At 44.1% G+C, this 19889-nt stretch overlaps 1 protein-coding gene across 6 annotated transcripts in view; it reads left to right on the top strand.

Annotated features, from left to right (window-relative positions):
* PRR5 (proline rich 5) overlaps positions 1-19889 on the top strand; it is a 68965-nt gene that overhangs the window by 9801 nt on the left and 39275 nt on the right. For 5 of the 6 annotated variants that reach the window (XM_030960011.1, XM_030960006.1, XM_030960007.1 and 2 more), the window contains one exon: positions 13563-13701. The gene's annotated coding sequence lies outside the window, so the exon portion shown is untranslated. Of the gene's footprint in view, positions 1-6739; positions 6855-13562; positions 13702-19889 lie in introns of all 6 variants that reach the window. The other variant, XM_030960012.1, reaches the window with a different exon arrangement.

Here is a 19889-nt window from a genome sequence, read left to right as displayed (position 1 = left end):
TAGCTTCTGACGCAGGAAATACATGAGCATCCCCTGGCTGCTGTTATTCTGTAAAACAAATGCTGGAGCACCTTGAATTCTGTTCTGATCATGTGGTGGGGGAATGTGGGAGGAGGAAAGTGATGGAAGGCGCTCCAGTGGTGAGCACAGCAGGCTGGGCTACAAATATTCCTGGGTTTGCGTTGACTTTGTTAATTTGTGTTCTTGGGCCCATGATGAATTCTCCTCTTAAAGCAAAGCTGGAAAGAAATAGGCCTGGGGTGTTTTCCTGTTTTTAGTTTCAGCTGTAACTGGCAAAGAAAACCTAATGGATAGTCTTGGACAGTAATGGATAATCTAGTGGATAGTCTGGGACAGCAGCTGCCTCTTCCTTTGCCGAGCCCAGGAACAGGCACAACTTGTTGGTGAAATGTGGAGAGCCATTTCAGAGGGTTGTGCAGCTCTGGGTTCTGCTGTTTTGCTGCACTGTTGTGTTGCTGTTCCATTTCTCCCTTCAGACACAAGCTAGGTGAGTTCATGCAAAGTCTGACCAGACCGCTGAGAAGTACAATGTGCGATAACCTGGGTGATTGGATGTTGTAATAGGTGCTCTCTCCTCCACTAGATTTCTGCTATCCCACAATAAACCAAGGGTTTTTATAAATCAGACGTGCTCTCCCTGCACAACTGGTGGAGTTACAAGGGCTCCAAGATGGCATGTTGTTGGTAGATACGGAGGAGGATCTTTATTCTGATTCATAGTGGCTGCTTTAAAAATTGGGGAGTTTGTCTGTCTTCAGCATGAATGGGTTATTCAAAGGCAGGCAGGTAATACGTGGACAAGCGTTTACAATGCTGGTTTAAGAATGAATCTCTTTTAATTAAGTGTAACTTGAGTCACAAAAGTTCCTCATCTGGTGATTTGGAGGGAAGGCGGTCACATTTTCCATTCCAAGGTAGATTCCCACCTTCCTTGGCAGATACCTGGCCTTCAGACCAGAACACTTATCAGTGAAGTCTGGATCAATCCAGGTCACAGTGCCCAGAAAAATACATACTTGTGGTAATTCTGGCATCCCTGATGACAGAAGGTATTGGAAATTCGGAGAAAGACTTCATTCTTATATCCAAGCCAGTTTTGTGTAACCGAGAAGCAGCTTGCAAAGTTCTGATAAGAAGCCAGATGTTGGCCCGCATTAGTGAGATTTGCTTGCATGAATCAAATTTAGCATTACAGCATGCTTCCCAAATTAATTCTGTCATGTATAATTCCAGTGTGAGTTGATTTTCTGTTTTATTCTGCATGACTTCTGTTCATTTATCATTATTAAGCTATTTCCTGGAGATACTCAGGCAAAAGTGTGTGCTTGTGTGACTACCAGAATGGTTTGCAGTGACACAGACAGAAAATATCAATCCAGGTCAAAAGGTAAATTTGTCCTGTGTACTGTGTATACTGTGTTTCAGTCACCATTGCTCAGTTTACCTGAGTATTTGATTTGAAGAATTATCCCAGCCACGAATAAGATACAAGGTTTACACACTTAGAATTTACTGTACATGAGTACAATGAGCTTTCTTTTGCTGTTTTTAACATTGGTAGTACACTTGTGGTATCATCTCTTTTAATTTTTTTTTTTGCTGGGAAAAGAATATTTATTAGCTGATTTAAATTCAGTTAACTTCATTTCCCTTTCATGGAGTTTTTAACAATGGTTAATGAGAGATGAACTGAATTGCAGAGCTGTTACTTCCCTCTGAATACATTGAGATCTTTACTGAATTCTCATGAAGGTTTCTTGATCATTCACACTTTAATCCTGGCCTTTGTCATTATTTTGTAGCATAAGGAAAGTCCCATAGATGCTGATTCTATTAGCCTTTGTCATGCCTATTTAACAAATAGTTTCAGTTCCTCATTTATCTGCCTTAGTATCTATTGTTTATTGGTGATTTTTTTCTGCCTTTAAGCCCCTGGGCTGAGGCACTGAGACCACCCTGTGCTAGGCAGAGTATAAACACAAAACAAAGTGCATTCCCTGCCTTGCACATTCACACTTTCATTTTATGACTATGTGGCAGTGACTACCCTAACTGCCTTGTGCTCAGACCTCTACAGACACTCAATTGCCACTTCAGCCACAGTTAGAAGGTAAATCTCCAGTTTAGGGAAACAAATAATTAAAATGGAGCACCACTGTTGCTGAAAAAATTCTTGTGCTTGTTGGAAGATGCAACAATTTAAGTTTATGAAGACTATCATCTGCATACACAGGCAGAAATGTGATGCTATTTCCTCTCTCCTCTGCCTTGCCTTTGCTCTCACTCAAGCCAATGGGTGATAAATGCTGGAAGTCGTGTATCCCTGGCAGCCTCCTGGCTTGCCTGCCTTCCTTCAACAGCTTCTCCATTCACAGTGTTAAACAAGTGGAGAAGAAAAACACTTAGAAAATGAAAATACTCTAATATCGGGTAATCCTGTGAAGGAGGGTGTTCTGCTGCCCCCACAGATGGTCAGACTAGATGGTCATCTCTTGTCCCAAAGTCTGTTATGGCAAGAGGAATGATAAAAGCACACTGAAACTGCAGCTCATTGCATTGCTAAGCACAGACTCCTGTATGTGGAGTGCTCTGAACTCTGGGGAGACTGGAGCCTGGATTTTGTGGGCAGCAGGGCTTCAGAGCTGGTGGATGGTAGGGCAGGTAACTGAGCTAATGAGTTCACTGAGGGCGGTTAACTGAGTTAACTAGGCTCTTTCCTAAGCATTTCTTTAGCATTCCTTGTTTTTCCTTTGGTTTTCCAGGCAGGGACACACATGTGCATGGCTAAACATGTACACACAGTGTTCACAGACTGACCATGATCGCTGAGGCACTGCTCTGAAACCAGCATCCCTGCTCTGCTGGGTGTGCAGTGTGTCCCTGGGGCCTGGTGTAACCTTCTTTGGGGAATTAGGTGGCATGTGATTCCCAGAAGCACACATTATGGATCTAGATGGTGTATTTCTTTATGGATCTAGATGATGTATTTCTTCTGCTGACACAGCTGGTGGAAAATGTGTATGAGACTTGCCATTCTTTTCAGGCAGGAGGCAGCGTGTCCAGGCAGAGCCTGGGTAGCCTCTCTGAGGTGATCCCGTAGCTGTTGGGAAGGTTGGATGCAGCTTTAAACTCTGGGACATACCCTTGGATGCTCCTTGCTCCATGCTGTTATAGGGAATGTGGGGAATGCTGCACAGCTGTTGGGATTCCTGCTCGATCCATCTGAGCTTTGCAAAACCTGGTGGAGCCTTGAAGAGCTCAGAATGGCTTTCTACCCAGCAAGACCCACATCACTTGGGGCAGCGCTCTGATCTTTGGGTGTGACCCAGCTCCTTATGGGATACAGTCTGGGGCAGGTTGTGGCTTGGGATGGCCACGGTGATCAGGAGACCTCCTAGAGGGGCATGGTGGAACTTGGGTATCATTGCTGCTGCTTTGGCTGGCTCTAGAGCTCTGTGCACGCATTCACAGATCCCAGATAGAAGCAAGTAAAAGCTTCTGGTTTTTTTTTTAACCACCCTTATTGGTGTTTGTTTTTAACTCCTGCATCCACTATGATGCACGTTCTCCCACCTGCCTGTATGAGTGAGACAGCAGTGGAGCAGATTTATTAGGCTGATAAAGAGCAGGAAAAATCATTGGATTTAGTGGAATTTAAAGACAGTTCATACCATTGAGCAGCACAATATGCTGTGCTGGATTAAAGTGCTGCAAGATGGTGCCCTTGGTCAGGATTTGCAAAGTCATAGGGGATATTTGAAGCTGTTTAAGAGACACTTGCTTTGATTATGCTTTAAAAACACTTTCTTTTGCTGACTACAGCAAAGCCCTTATCTTCCTGCTTTGGGAACAGAAATCTCTAGGATATGAGTGCTGCAGATCCTGCTCAGACCAATATTCAGTTTTGTTCTTAATTTATGATGGTTTTGGCTTACTGTGAGGAAGCTAAATGGACTGTGGCTCTTTGGGAAGTGACAGGAGATGTCTGGGAATGGTGACTCCAGCCCTGATGCAAACAGATCTCAGTGTTCATGCATTGACCCTGTGTGGAGAGCATAGCACCAAGGATCTGGCCCATCTTCCCTTGGGAGCTGCTGCCTGATCATCATCTCAGTAGTGTCCTTGGAATTTAGTGAGATGCTGACTCAGCATGGCATGCATGGAGTCCACCAGCCTTTTGTGACATCCTGACTTTTTCTCCCTCATGGTTTGGAAACGAAAGGATGTAGGAGTTTTTAGGTCTGTTTTTGAGTCATCTGGCTTCCTGCTGTGAGATGTTGTGGAAGCACTGTCTCTGTTCTTTATTTACCCATAAATGATTGTACCTAGAGTGTGTCCTGGGAGAACACATGCTTCTATTTTTGCCTAATGCTTAATTATCTTTTTTGTGCTGCATTCCCACAGCAGCTGCCTCTGTCGAATTTTGGTCTGTGAGTCTGTGTGAGGTTCCACAGTTTGAGAATAATGAAAAAAAAAACCCCAAGAGATAAGAATTCTAGACCTTTCAATGCAACTGCTTTTGTGCTATTTGGTAAATGCTTAGGAGCCTGCTCAATAAAGCCTGGGGGAAAACTTGCCTGACTTGCAGTTAATTTTTGCTGAGTGTAATCACACCTTCAAGGTGGGATTGCCCTTGACGGTCAGAGAAAGTTTTCCCTGAATAAAAATCTAAGAAATGGTGCTTAGGTTCGTGCAGGCTTCTGAGCATCTTTCAGATTTGGGGTTAGTTTCTGGGGAGTTTCCCCTCCTAGTTTGCTTTGCCTGGACCCTTGGCAGGTTCCCAGCACTGACCTGCTGGGAAGGAGTGGAGAAGCAGTGCTCTCTAATTCAGCAGAGGTTGGGTGATTTTGTGAAGGTTAGAGCCCTTACTGGTTGGTTTTGTCCCCCATCACAGAGCAACAAACTCCCCTGTACGCCTTGATACCCAGGTTCTTCCTCCTCTTCAGTTATCACCTAATTTTTGCTGTTGTAATTCTGTAAGATTTTTTGTAAGAGTTTGGTTTCATGTGTAGCGAAATCTTCTGGTTGGGTCGTGCCACTGGATCTAAAATCTAAATCGTGTTGTTCTTCAGTTACTTGTCATATTGGATCTCTGGTGTTTCCTCTGTTTTCATGGAAGCTTGAAAACTCTTCAGCTCTATCATCTTTTGTTGAAGAAGCAGTTTTGTTCAGGTTTTAAATGGTAATGTTTTTCTCTCAGCTCTTTTCCTCTGTTGTGCCTGGTGAGAGGCCGGTCCTCGAGGCTGGGTCTGTTTCATCCCTGTGCCCTTGTACAGGCTCACAGGGTGCTGTGTTGGTAGCAGGAGGCTGTGTGCTCTCAGGAGGCCATACCCCTCCTTTGCTGGAAACAAACTCCTCCATCCATTCGTGGGTGCAAATTGCAGTGCTCTTGAACATTTTGGCAGGAGTGACAGCATGACAGTGAAAGTCTCTGCGGCCAGCCTGGCAAATGAGAATGGAGAAGCAAAAGACAACACTACCCAGACTGAAAAGGTTTTTATTTTAAAAAGTTTGAAGTTGCATAGAACTTCTGTCAAGCTGGCAGCCTGTTGGGTGGTCCAAGATAACTTGTTGCTTTATCAAGTGAAGGAGAATGGGGAAGAAGTCTTAGGTTGTTCTTTACACTGATGAATTGGGGTTCCTTTTATTACCTGCTTTTTGTGGTAAGGTTATTTATCTTTAATTATTCTAATGCCAGTCTTGCCCTCAAGATGCTCCTGAGGCATTTGTTTGTGTGTGCCCACAACCCTGGCAGCTGGACGCCAGTGAGGATCTGAGAGCCTCCCTCAGACCTCCAGTAAAGGCCCAGTGCCAAACTGGCACCATCCAAGAATTACTGGGCTCACCCATTAGGCTTTTCTCTGACTAAACCAGCAGCCACTCTGCAGGAACAGCTTCCAAACCACACTGCCCTCTGCAGCAGGCAGGGATTTCCTCTGGATTTGTTTGCAGCTCGTGAGCCAAACCCACATCACGCCTGCCTGCCCTGCCGTTCATCTGGCAGTGCTGCTGGTGCCAGAGCAGGTGTGCAGCAGCAGCTGCTCTCTGCCTGGGGTGAGGACAGGCTGCTGCTGCAGAGGCTCAGGAAGTCATTGGATCAAAAACATCATTTGCTCTTTAGGCACACTGAGGCCCAAGTGGATCTCCTTCCCCCACTGAAAGAGCTGGGTGGAGGGAGAGTGGGGTTGCATAAAATAAGATGTGATAGGAGGGAGATAAAGAGAGGAAAGAACCGAGCTGCATCCCCACCATCTGTGTGCTTGGAGTGGTGCAGCTGCTCTGCCATTGACAGGTTGCTGTCTCTCCCCTCAGTGCAGACAGCCAAATGATTTGTATCATGAACAAATAGCTGAGGATTAATGCTACTGAATAGCCAGGTCACAAAAATCTACCTCGAGGAGAAATCTCCAGCTGCTTCAAAACCTTGAGAATCCTCTGCCTCTCAATTCACACTTCTGTTCAGAAACTTACACCATTTGGCAGCCAAACATTTGATCCAGAAGAAGCACACATGATTTTTCTGGATCAAATCATGTGTCTTTGCAGCAGAGTTTTGGAACATTGATAGGGGAAGTATCTAGAAACAACATTGATAGGGGAAGTATCTAGAAACAAAGAGGAATGGGCTGCTGGAGTTACAGTGGTACTACTGCTGTGCTTAAAATTTGTTAAGGATGTATTTAATGCTTCATTAGCTCAGGGTCTGTCTGCTACCCAGGGCTGCCCAGCTTCTGACAGTCCCAGGGATCTGTGGAAGATGCTCTCCTTTTAATTGTGAAGAAAATGCTCTTTGCATCAAGTGCTGTGGAAACCAGGCAAGCATGAACTGCAAGGTAAGAGACACAAAACTAAACAAAAATTCCAAAGGTAGAGTGTGCTCTTGTGAATGGCTGTAAATACCTTTGTTGAAATATCAACTGGGCACTCAGGAGGTGTCTGAGGGATTCACCCAGGACAAGGAATGTAGAGGGTTTACTTTTCCTCTCCAGACCACAGGCTCTTTCAGGTGCTCTCATGGCAGCCTGGGTCCTGATCTGGTACTGTTGACATCCACAGAGGAATACATTGTGTACCCAACCTAAAAAAAAGCCAGATCCAGCACAACACAATTGTGGATACTCCTCTCCTGGAGTTATTAATGATGATAAAGATTTTCCAGAGATGAGTCACTGGCAAGTGTCCCTTGCTGAGCCTGAAGGACCATTCAGGCAGTTGTCAAGCCCTGAGAATAGCTCTGCAACTGAGTCATTACAGAAAATCTCAATATGGTTCAGGGGCTCAAGGTGTCTCAGAGCTGTTCAGAGAGGTCAGGATGGGATGGCAGTCTTTACATCACATATATTTGCAGTGTGGGACTAAAAATTAGTGATAGCAGGAGCACAAAAAGAGCTGAGTTGAATCCAGTGCTTTTGTGATAGCCCTGTAACTGCTGCTGCTTCTATTCAGCTCTTTTTTTTCTGCTAGTTTATTTCCACAAAGCCATTCCCTCCATACTGCCTGCAGCACACCACGTCCTGGCCTTGGTGCACAGCTTATCCAGCCTCTGGCTGCTTTCAGTTGTGGAGAATCAGTGGAGCCTGAACTTGCCACCCTCTGCAGAGGTCCAAGGCCTGTACTCACACCACCCCAGACTTTGTGAGCTAAGAGATAAGGGACCTGTCTCCTCCACAGGGATTTGTTCTCTGATGTCCAGGCATGTCAGCCTGGCTGCAGAGGAGCCACAAGCTTCTTTTGTATCCTTTTCTTCTGTTATTCCCAAGGGGTTCAGGCAGGAGTGTGTGCTCTGAGAATGGCAGCAGATGCAGGCTGTGCTCTCATATTTCTGGGTTTCCTGGGGAAGCTTTTGACTACGCAGCTGCCATCTCATGCAGAGTCAGAATCTGAGTCTCACAAGGTAGTAGAAATGTCAGAGGAAATATAAGAAGTTGCTGTCCCCAGCTATTTGCTGCCTTTCTTCAAAATCTGCAAGGCTGCTGGAGCAGAAAGTTATCTTACCATTGCATCTGGCAGCTTCAGCAAAGCTTCACCTCCCTGGCAGCAGAGCTGACACCCCTGGATTTACACAGGAACAGTGAAACACGGCCCCATGACCATCCTTGCTTTGGTGGGCCAGGAGAGATAGCAGCGGCATCATTTCTTAAATTCCCCTTTGCAGACTTGAAAGCAGTCTCTAATGAGCTTAGAATGAACTGCCTGCTTCATATTCTTATTCAGTTTTTTTTCCTGTTTCCCTCATACTATGAAATGCAAGTGACAATTATTTCTGTTTTCAGGATTCATGACTGTAGAGTGCTGTCCATGTAAGGATTCAACTCTTTAACTCTTTTTATTTTTCCTTTTTTTTTTTTTTTAAGTTTCCCTGTAGTCATAGTGGCCATGGGAATTGAGAATTAAAATGTTTGCCATTGCTTTTGCCCAGTCCCTGCCATCCACTCAGAGGTTTTGTTTGCCACTGGGGCTTTGTGAGCATCTCTTGTAAAATTCCTCTGCATTTCTCCATATGCCTCTACCTGGTGCCATTGCTGGCATTGTCTGTGATCCCCACCGTGGAAATAAGTAAGCCCAGCTCTGCTCTGGAAATGGAGCCGTGTGAGAGGTGAATTCCTGAAAGGTGGTGTGCCAGGAGCATTGTGGTGTGAGTAGAGATGTTCATGATAACCTTGGTGATCCTTAGAGCATGTTCAGCAAAGTCCACAGAAGTGTGAAAAGAGACAGAAAAGTTGTCAAGGGGGTTAATAATGTGACTCAATAATTCCTTTTTTGCCGTGCAGACTGTGCATTCCTGCTGCACTGGAAGTCACTCTTGGCTCTGCTCTGCTGTCAGATGCCTCTCTCCCCTCTCCCCAAGGTCCTCCAAAGCTTGCTTGCTGCTGACTGTGCCAGGAGCAGTGCCTTGGATGAGAAGGGTGAGATCTGTTTCTCTGAGCTGCCTGTGAGTCCAGCTTGCCCAGAACCCATCACTGTCTCAATCTCCTTAGAGGGTTGCTATTGTTCCTGATAGGAAGCTGCTGTTCCTGAAGCTGTTTCCCACACGGGGTCTGACAGGTGAGCACTGGGCTCGGGGTGAGGATGGCTCTGAGCAGGACCTCCCCACCGGGCAGCAATTGTTTATAAATAGCAGCACAAATTGACACGTTCCGGTTTTCTTTTCCCACCTCCCACAGTTCCTGGGAATGAGGAAGGAAGCCAATAAGAAATGGTGATGTTGGCATTTGGCATTTCAGTCGAAAGCAGAGGAAGATGAAGTGGAATGCTTTTTATGCTTTTATTTTGTGGTGGGCAGAGAAGTGTTGCTGCAGAGGTAATGCCAGGCTGCTGCCTGGATTTATTCAGTTTTCAGATTCAGGGGGAAAACAGTTAACAGTTTTTGTCTCTGAGATCCCTAAAGTGACTGAGCCAGGAAAGGAGATCCAGCGTGTTCTCAACTGAAATTCTTGCAAAATGACCTCGTTTACACTCACTGCATCCTCTAGCATGAAAACCCTTTAAATGCTACTTCAAAAATTGATGAGTTCAAGTGCTTTAATGGAAGCAAAGGAAAGACCTTTCTGTTTTGTCCTGAAAGGGCTCATGGAGAGTTCAAAGGGAACTTTTAGTGCCTGGTTATCCTGCACCCACCCGTCCAAGAGCTCTTCTCCTTGAGTTAACCTGAAGCTTTAATGTTTTATTGAAATCATTGGGGGACGTTGACTTTAATGTGAGACTTGTAAATGGGCAGCCTGTAAACCAAGGCACTAATACATCAAAGGTGAATTTAACTGCAAATTATGCACACTATGAATAGGATTTTCTGGTCTTTTCCTGCTGAAATTGTTCAATATTTTTCTATGATTTTCATGAAGGCAGAGCTAAGACGGTGCAGAAAGATTTTAAAATCTCAGTCTATAAAGACATGTATGAATTTGAGGAATGGTTTTTTTATCTGTTTTGTTAAACTGTAGTTCACCCCTTGGAAGATGTGCTACTCTTGTAGCTCTGGGATGAAATTCACAGCCTGCCTGCAGTGTGGAAATGCCGGCAGTGCTGCAGTTGCATTCAGAGTTGCTCTATGGGAAGTGAAGAATGGGAGATTCTAAATATGAATTCCTGGAGCTGGGAGTGTGAAGAGAGCTTTTAATTAGGAGCTTTGAGCATTGAAAAAGTCATAATCTGAGATAAGATGGGGGATGTATTGATGCTTTTAGACCGTTGTTAATCCTGTAATTAGCCCCTTAAATTTTCAATTTTGTTTTTAGTACATTCTAGCTTTCTCTTTGTCTCCAGAGTTAAATTTGACACTTTCTAATCCAGAGCTTTCTATAACTTTTTCATCTGGCTTCCTTTAAGAGTAGCACAAAGGATTTTCAGGAGAATTATTTCCTTTAGGTCTTGATCTTCATTAGTTTATGTCCTCAGAGACATGAAAGCAGACTCAGTGTGACTAATACAAAAGAAAAGAAAGTCAGAATACGTTCAACAGAAACAGGCTGCCAGGAGTATCAGTTTGGTTTTGAACAAATTCACCAACAGCATCACTAACCACACTACACCTTCTCCTCCTCTGCCTCACATGGAGAATTTACCTGGAAATTGTACTGCTCTGTGCCTCAGAGCAGTTTGGGATGAGTTTGGATTTTGTGGCAGCTTTAGGGTCCAAAACCCTCTGGAGTCCTGTTTCTTTCCATGCTGGTCAGGAGGTCTCTAAAGCTGCAGCCTGAAGGTAATTTGGGTCATTAACAGGGATTCTTCTGAGAGCCTTGCATTGCTGCTGTCCCTGGAGGGGAGGGGTAGGGCAGCAGTGTGTGCCTGAGAAAACTGCCATGCAATTCTGAAATCCTGCTTCTGGGAAATGCTTGGCTTAAGGGATGGTATCAGTACTTGATGACAAGTGAAATCTTGATTTGCTTTATCTGCCAAAGAATGCGCCGATTGCTCAGCTGGAGAAAGGAATATTTAATTACAGTCTCCCAGAACTCCTATGCAACAGCATCATGAGTTGGGTTTTTCTAGCCATTCTATTTTTCTCCTGAACCTATTATAAGTGTTTTAGATATACTGAATGTTAGATAATGGTGAGATAAATGTATTTCAACAAGTTTTTAATAAAAATTACACTTCACGCTTGCACTGATGGAATAGTTGGGCTTTAATCATCAAAGTTATGTCAGTTTAAGTAAAAAAGGCAGTGGAATTTTATTCTGAAATGACCCCCTTAAATCCTAAAGAGTAGCACTATGATGTGGGTTTATTATCCTGGCTGATCAAATTATCACTGATTATAGGCAAAATGGAGGATTTTTTTAAAATCTACTAGCATAGAAATGTCAAAGCAGGTTCTCCAAGCAAAACACTCTTTTCATACCCATAAACACTTCATTTTTTGAGAACAAATTAGCTGTTATTGTGCTCTCTGTTGATAATATCTGTCTGAAGTCAGGAGGTGTTCTGCCATTGATGGGGGTGATTTAAAGGGCACAGACACCAGTGGAAAGAATGGTCTTATTTTACTGTCAATTTTAAGGCAGCACAGAAGTAAAATGATACATCTAATAAAACTACATGCTTGGCTTCAGCAGCAAGCAGAAGTGAGAAAGGTAATGCACCTCATCAGTGCTGTACAAGAGGAAGATTAGTGATTGGGAGAGATGGAAACATCACCAAGTGCCTAAATAAATACTCCAGCACCGTGCAGAGCCCACAGTCCCTGGGGAGCCCTTCCTGGCAATTGGGGAAATGCTGCCCAGTGCCTCCACCCAGAGGAGAGGTCTCCAGACTCGCCCCAGAAGGGGCCCAGCGTTTATAGGCACAAATCAGCAATCAAAGTGGCTGGATTGTATTTTATCACAGAAACTCCTGAAGCTGATGGCACTTCCCAACAGCAGGGACCAGGGCTTGGCCAGGGCCCCGCCTTGGCTGGGAGGGTTTCCCATAAAATGCCCCATAAAATACCCTACAGCCAAGTCTCTGCTCATGTCACTTGGGAAAGGTGCTTGCAGTGCTGCGTTTCTTGCAGGTAACTGCACAGGTTATGTGAAAGTCTCTGAAGCAGTGGGTTTGGTGTTAAACAGAGAGCTTCAGCATCTCAGTCGTGGATTTTTAGCTCAATAATGCTGGTGGTGTCAGCCACGTATTGCCCAGGGTGCATCTTGTAAGGCAGCTCTGGCTGAGGCCTGCTGCTCACCCTCGGCCTCAGCCCGCCAGTGGCATCTCTCATACAATCAGGGCAGCTTTTCATACACTCCTGCAGGCTCCAGCTGTGTCCACAGGAACTGCTGCTGCTCTGGGTGACCACATTTGTACCGTGTGTTCTGCACCACGTCTCTGTGTGCGTTTTGTTGGTGTGTTATCTCCTGATGCATTTTGGTGATGTGTTATCTCCTGGTTGCTCTCTGGACCCTGGCCCAGGGGCTCAGGACAGCAGTGCCAGGCTCTGCAGCTCCGAGCTCAGAGTGATTTCTGCAGCTCTCTGTGAGCTGCTGTCTGTGCTCCTGAATGCATTGCAGGCAAAATGCACTGACTTTGCCCAGTGCTCTAAGTTCACCTAATATAAGTGGTAACAGAGTGAAGCTGATACCCGTGGAGCAAACGAAGGGGGAATTTAAGGGGATTGTTTTGTTCCCCGAAGTGCAGCAAAGATTAATTTTAAAATACATATTTTTAAACACATGCAGTCACATCCTTGCAGAGTGAGTGTGAAATGTCACAAAACAAACGCAAGAGTGATTTATACCCAGGATGAACTAAGCCAAAAAGGTCATATATGTATTTTTAGTTAAATTTAGCAGTGTTTTAGAGTTGGTACTAAAAGCTGCAAAGTGCAAGGCATGAAGAACTGTACTCAGAATGTGGATGCATGTGAATGCCATTGTGTATCTGTGTGTATGGTATGTGCATGTATATATATATGTATGTATGTGTGTATACACACACACACATATATTACTTTCCTAATAGTGTTCTATATTTATTGGCCAGTTATTTGAAAAAATAATCTTTTCATTATGAGGGTGTTTATGTTGGGGTTAGAAGTCACATAATTCCTGATTGTGTGCTTTGCCTGTTTATCCACTCTGGGTTTGTTAACTGTGTTAATGGTCACCACAGAGGGGCACTTCAGCACCAGCCCAGGGCAGGCAGGGATATTGTACCCGTCATTTGAAGCCCCAAAGAAAGAATTCCCAGTATTTCTAAATTAGTCATTTAAGGCTTTCTTGGGCCTTCCAGGACATCTGCTCTCCAAAGCTGATCACAGTAGATCATGCAGCATATTTCAATCCTTCTTCTGTTGCCTCCTTAATGCTTGCCCTGTCTTGTGCCTTCTTTAGAGGTAAGTGTAGCTTTTAATGATGGTGCCAATGAACTGCACCCCATGAAGAAAATAAAACAGAAAAGGGAAAAGCACAAGAAGAAATATTTGAGTCAGCAATGAGGTGGAACAGCACTGATTATTGTGCTTATTTTACTTCCGTGTGTGTCATTATGGGTTTATTAGTGCACTCTTGAAACATACTGTAGAATAGCAATATTTACAATACTGATTTTTTGTTCATCTTTTGTTGCAGAGGTGACTTTTTTGCAAGGGCCTGACTTTTTTCAACCAGTTTGTACTGCCTGTCAAGAATTTTCATGTTGACTCTTGGAAACCTGCTGCAGAGTCTTCCCTGTTTACTATTCAGTCCTGTTTTCTTCTTCCACTAGCAGGTAAGCACATATTTCTGCAATACTAGTTCCAACTGGAAAATGTTTTCAGATTCAGACACCTGGAGAGTTCATTTTGTTGGACTCTGTAGGGTTAACATCTCTCCTCCAAAATTTCTGCCACAGGAAAATACCTGAATAATAGTGCAGTGCTTTGGAGTGTTTAGCATCAGTGCATGTCAGTCTGCATCCATCCAGCTTTTATGCAACTCAGAAAATGCTATGCATGAACTTTCAGCTGGGAATCTATTTAGAGCTGAATCAGGATTGTGAGCAAGCAATACAGAAAATTGCTTGAATTGTTGCTGCCTGAGAGGAGCCTCTAAATAACTTTGTGTCCTTGAGGGAAAAAGCCCTGAAGAGGAGAGGCAGAGTGGGTGATGGAAAGGCTGGGGTGTCACCCCCACAGAGCCCTCAAGCTGAACGAGAGCAGTCAGCTGCTGTTCACCAAGATCAGTCAGTGCTGCAGAAATAGATCTAGCTGCCCTGGCTCTCAAATGACCCGTATGTGATTGATAGATATATATATATATATGTATACATATGGGTGTGACAAGAAGGGACACGGAGCAGCTGAGCTGTAGGAATGTCTTACACAGCTGCAGCTGTCCTGCAGGGGGGCCTGGCCAGACCCTTAACATTCATTGTTAGAATTGGATTTGCGTTTGAGATTCAATGTTTTTAGGAAGAAATAGATTTTTTAATGATTTCTTGAAATCACTTTTGTTAAATGCTGGTTGTCAAAGGAGAGTGTGTATGGTGGTGTGCAAGTGCATTTATGTGAAAAGAAACTAAATGCGCTTACTCTGATGTTTTCCTTTTAACATTATCATCACATGTAGGAAGTCTTGTTTTTTCGAAACAACTTAGAAATTTTCCCAGAAAATAGTTGTGAGTTTCCTTCTGCAAAAGGATGTTCTTTCTGGATGTATAGTAATTTATTTACTTCATCACTAAACTGCAGAATCTAACCTCTGCCATGGCTTCGGGTTTTTTTCCTTTGTCTTTTAAGGAATGACGTCTTTTCTAAAGGGTTGGCTCTTGAAAATTTTTATTTCTATTTCCTTGGTAATAATGCATGCTTTCTTCCCAATGTGTATGGGGCGGGAATGGTGGGAATTCCTGTTTGGCGCTACTTTATTGCAGCGGTAGCTGCGCTTTGCTACAGTGTCACTCGGTTTCATCCCCAGGCTGCAGGAGGGAATGGTCCCCTATAAGCTGCAGTTTGCCAGAGTCTTGCGTGGCTCCAATCATAGCCACAGTGCTGGGGTGGAGGGGACCCTGAGGATCATCTTGTTCCACTCCCCCTGCCGTGGGCAGGAACACCTTCCGGTAGAGCAGGCTGCTCCAAGCCGTGTCCAGCCTGGCCCTGGACACCTCCAGGGGTGTGTGCAAGGCTGAAACCTACAGCAGAATTTACCTTGTCCTGTACATTGGGCACAGGTGTTTCAAACTGAGGGCCAAGTGAGCCCACTCGTTTTCACTTGTGCTGCACTTCTTGTCCCTTGGGATTTCGAGGGTGCTGTTCAGGTGCTGCCACTCTGCATTCCCTGACACGTGAGTTAAGGGTGTCAGTGGCAGAGAGGGGATATTGTACCATGTTCAGGTGCTGCCACTCTGCATTCCCTGTGAGTTAAGGGTGTCAGTGGCAGAGAGGGGATATTGTACCATGTTCAGGTGCTGCCACTCTGCATTCCCTGTGAGTTAAGGGTGTCAGTGGCAGAGACGGGATATTGTACCATGTTCAGGTGCTGCCACTCTGCATTCCCTGTGAGTTAAGGGTGTCAGTGGCAGAGAGGGGATATTGTACCATGGGAACCTAGCAGTCCCAGTTCATGAGGAGTATGGGCATTTTCTCTTCATAAGTGATTCATCTGGAAAAGGTGAGGGAAGAATTACTCAGGCAGGAAATCCCTGTGATCTCTGCCTGCATTATTTCAAGCATATCCAGAAAATTTATGTTTCTGAACTTTACAACCCTCCCTAAAACAAATGCCCACATCTGCTCTTGGCTAAATTAACAGTCTACCAACTAATCTGCTACCAAACGTGTTCTGTCAGCTGCAACTCCACATACTCCTAGGAAGATTCAGCCACTGCCAGCAGAATTAAAAGCTGCTTTCATGCTTCACTGGAATGTTTTAAACACTCACTGTGTACAACTGGTCTTTGGTTTGTTCATTGTTAAACTTTTTATTCTTGGTATTCTAAATAGCTCAGGATAAACAGAGATACGTTTAAGCCCTCTGTTGTTAGTGCAGCATTTGCAGACTATCCTATTACAAACTGTTTCTAGATGTAATCTGTAACCTCACTGTGATGGACAGGCAGATCAGAGCTCCCACCATGCAGGAGATATTATTGAACATTATACCTTGAGCAGCTTACCAGCACCCTGACAGAGTGCTTGCTGACTGGAAATATCAACATCTTATGAAAAATCACTGCCTCCCCACTGCAAACTTGGGGTTTTTTTCTTTGCAAAAATGCATTACTTGGCTAGCAATATAGTAAATTTTAAGCGATATTTACAGTTTTATTCAACTTTTATATTCCAACATATTTTTATAGTCATAAGTATTACTTGCTCTTCGTTGTGGTATACTATAATCTAAAGATCTTAGGAATATGGCTGTACCAGGGGCCATAGAAAACAGGCGTTGAAGGCTTCAGGCCCCATTAGTTTACACCTGCAGGCCACAGCCTTTGTCAGTGTTTGTACATAGGTTTGTACATTACTTTCTGGGTGTGTCCTGTGTTATTTCATGGAAATGTCTCGGGTTTCAAATCCAGCCCATGCAGAAGCCTTGGCATGCCAGGGCCATGGCCCAGTGACACATTTGCTGTCCTTATGAGGAGACAGAAGTCAGTAGGAGAGTGTTGAGATAATAAAGGAGGTAAGAAGGGTTTACTGAGCAGAGCAGCACTCATTTTTACAGTAATTAATATTATGGGAAAATCCTGGCAAAATTGTCTTTGTTTCTTCCCTTTTTTGCCTCCTCCAAATACAAAGAAGAGAATCTGGCAGTGTTTTCATTTATTGTTCAGTTATTGTTCGGTGCTGGAGGGTGTAGCTGTAAGCTGAAGTCTCCCTAAAATTTCACTCGATTTCCTAGCCAGAAGATGTTCTTAGCCAGTCGTCCTGTTGAGGCTGTTTAGTGAAAGCCTTTGTCCTTTTCCTCTCAGTCTCTCAATGCTTTGGTCAGCAGCACATTCTCCTAGAAATACTGATTTAGTATCTCCCAACTTGAAATACCAGCTGAGCTTGTACCAGTGATAGCTCTCAAAGATTTCTTCATCCAGGGTCAGAGCATGCAATTGAGGAAATTAAACATTCGTTAATTGGATGCCAGATTATTTGCACTTGTATTATGCTCAATCTGGCAAAATCCTGGGGATGCCATTCATGTCATCTAATTGTAGGTGTTTACAGCTTGGAATGCCATATCCATATCTGAAATACTCACATTATAGTATCTCTATAGCCAGTGGGAGAACAGGCACAGAACCCAGCAGGACTTTCCTGACCAGGCTGAAATATTCTTTAAAGGATGCATTGCACCCTGAATGTGCCCAGTTTTCTCCAGCAGTTACAGAATGAGATCTGAATTCTCCTGTACTAGAATTTTCTGGTAGCTAGAGCTGAACAAGCTAAAAAAAAGTGAAAGACCAAACTGGAATAACAGAACTTTATCTCTAGAGTGTCTTAAATGCACCTTCCAGCTCTGACCTCCCAGGCCACTGCAGTGCTGTTGCTGTGGTCATGAGCATCTTGTCTCTCTTCACAGCTCTTATGGAGAATTTAATCAAAAGGAAGAAAGTCATTCAAATGCTGTTTCCATTTTCATCCTTTTACTTATCTGCCATCTCATGAATACAGGCAGTTGTAAAGTGTAGGTACGAGCAAAATATTCTATCTATAGATCTACCTGTTAGTGCTATGTGAAATAATTCTACCCTGTAACAGCTTAAGTCTTACTTTTATTACATTGAATTTTGCAGTAAGTAAAGAAAGGTAGAAGTAGTACCTTTCATTCCTCTTCCATTTTCTCCAGGAGGACAGGTCACGTCACTGAGGTTTGAATAATCCTCCAAAAGTTAAATCATGAGGATTACATTCCACCTATGTGATAACTCAGGTGTTGATATCGTGTTGTGTCCGACTGAAGACTGACACTGGCTAGTGAGCTGCAGTGACAGTGAAGAGTTCTTCCAAATCTTGCTGTGGAGCGTAAAACATTCCATCACTCTGCCCTTTGAGATCAATTGTTTCCCAGAGCATCCTGAGAAAAAGCTCAGAATATGATACATACCGAGAGAGGTCATGGTACTGGACTTGCTGAGCTGGTGAAATGAAGATTTAAAGGTACAAGTGTGAAATAATTTGTGCAATTAAGGCTTTTTGTACTCTGGCCGCTTCCACTGCCCAGTATCTCAGTCTGAAGGGGCTGTCTCAGGGTGAGGAAGTGTGAAGGATGGCAGAAAGCCCCCATTTTTAAGTTCCTGTGGAAGTTCCATCACACTGAGTGCTGCAGAGTCCAAGTGCACGGGTAGATGTTGCAATTTGGGATTGTCTTTTAAATCTCTCTGGCAATTGTTCCATTCAGAAAGATATCCTTGTGAGGCAAAGGGAGAATGGTGAGTTTTCTGAAAGAATCCATTGCTATTGAGCACTAGGATTTTGTTGGTTCTTGCAGGGCTACAGGATTTGTTCCAAAGAGCTCTATAGTACCGTGCAAATCACAGCAGTGTGATTCCTCCAGAGTCAAAGATTGCCCGTGTTCCCCGAGCTGGCTCCTGCATTGCTGGGTCTGAGGTAACCTCCCTGCCCTGGGCACAGGAGGGGACAGCAATCTCCAGGCACAGTTCATGTTCTAGCCATGCTCAAAGAGAGCATTGCACAAGAATATCATGGCTTTGAGAGAGAGACAGGGTATTGGCTGTAACCAACAGCTGCCCAACAGTGCAGCTCACCAGAAACTCAGTGAGTTGCTGCAGTGGGTTCTTTATCTTGGTGACCTTCCAAGGCAGTCAGAGCCTTCTTGGAAGACCTTGAATCAGAAATATTTGTATGTAAGAAAAATAGCACTGTGCAGCACATGGTTCTGATCTCTCAGGGCTCACAGATTTGGAAGGCAGGGTGCCATGTATAACTGTAGAAGACAGCACTGAGATGCTGTAGCTGCTGCATTAAGGTCATGGTGTTCTGGGAGCCAATTAAAATTATGCAAGATGGCAATTTAGGAAAGAATTGACATAGAGCTCAGGAAGGAAAAATCATGTGTATTATGAGCTCAATTACTTTGTAAGATTAATTTCCCACTGTCTCATGATCTTGTAATAAGAGCACAACGTATTTTAAATGTTTGATTTACTTACTGATCAGAACTCTTGAGACCTCGCTTTCTAAATCAAAATTTAAGATTTGACTCCCATTTAAGTGCCAAGTTGTGAGCTTGTCTTGGAGTGTACACTGGTTACTGGGTTAATGGGTTGTTAATTCCCTGGGTGGGCAGCAGTAATACCTGAAACAGGCACACTTGGCACTTGGAACCCCATCTCCTTTCCTGGGGCATGTGAGTGGAAGGTGGTAATGCCACAGGTGTATAATCCAGAGCGTTGGTCCTCACTTCCTCCGGCAGAACCACTGCATTTTTTGGGACCACTTCACTGTCTTTGACTCCCAGAACCTTTACAGAGATAGCTAGGAGCTATACTACAAGCCAGGAGAATTGATTTATCATGAAAGCTTGATATTTTGGATGGGGGTAGAAAAGGCCTATTCCTGTCCTAATTCTCTCCCGGTGCCTTTATCCTGAAGAACAAGACAAAACAGATTTAGCTGTCTCCTGTATTTCAAGAACTGCTTGTATTGCTGTGCTCTGTAAAACCAAAAACTGCTGACAGAGGGGTGGGATGTCACGGGTGCTTTCAGCAGGTATTGCTCAGTTCACAACCTGTGTTAGATTGTGCTGAGTCCAGAGGGAGGCAGCTGTGCTCATGCAGGCATGGTTGGTCACAGCATGCAGAAGTACAGGAGGTGTTCCAAAGGTTGGGGAGATGTCCAAGTAAGGCCAAGTCCTCTCTTACAAATCAGTACCTGGCTGTGGTGAGGGCAAAAATAAGGTAAAGGATTAGCAAAACCAAAGGTGTCCTAGGACTAACCTCAATAAACAAAAGGCATCCTTAGG

This window comes from Camarhynchus parvulus, chromosome 1A (assembly GCF_901933205.1).
Source record: "Camarhynchus parvulus chromosome 1A, STF_HiC, whole genome shotgun sequence".
NCBI lineage: Eukaryota > Metazoa > Chordata > Aves > Passeriformes > Thraupidae > Camarhynchus > Camarhynchus parvulus.
The sequence above is the reverse complement of the archived record's forward strand: the minus strand, read 5'-3'. Positions and strand labels throughout refer to the sequence as shown.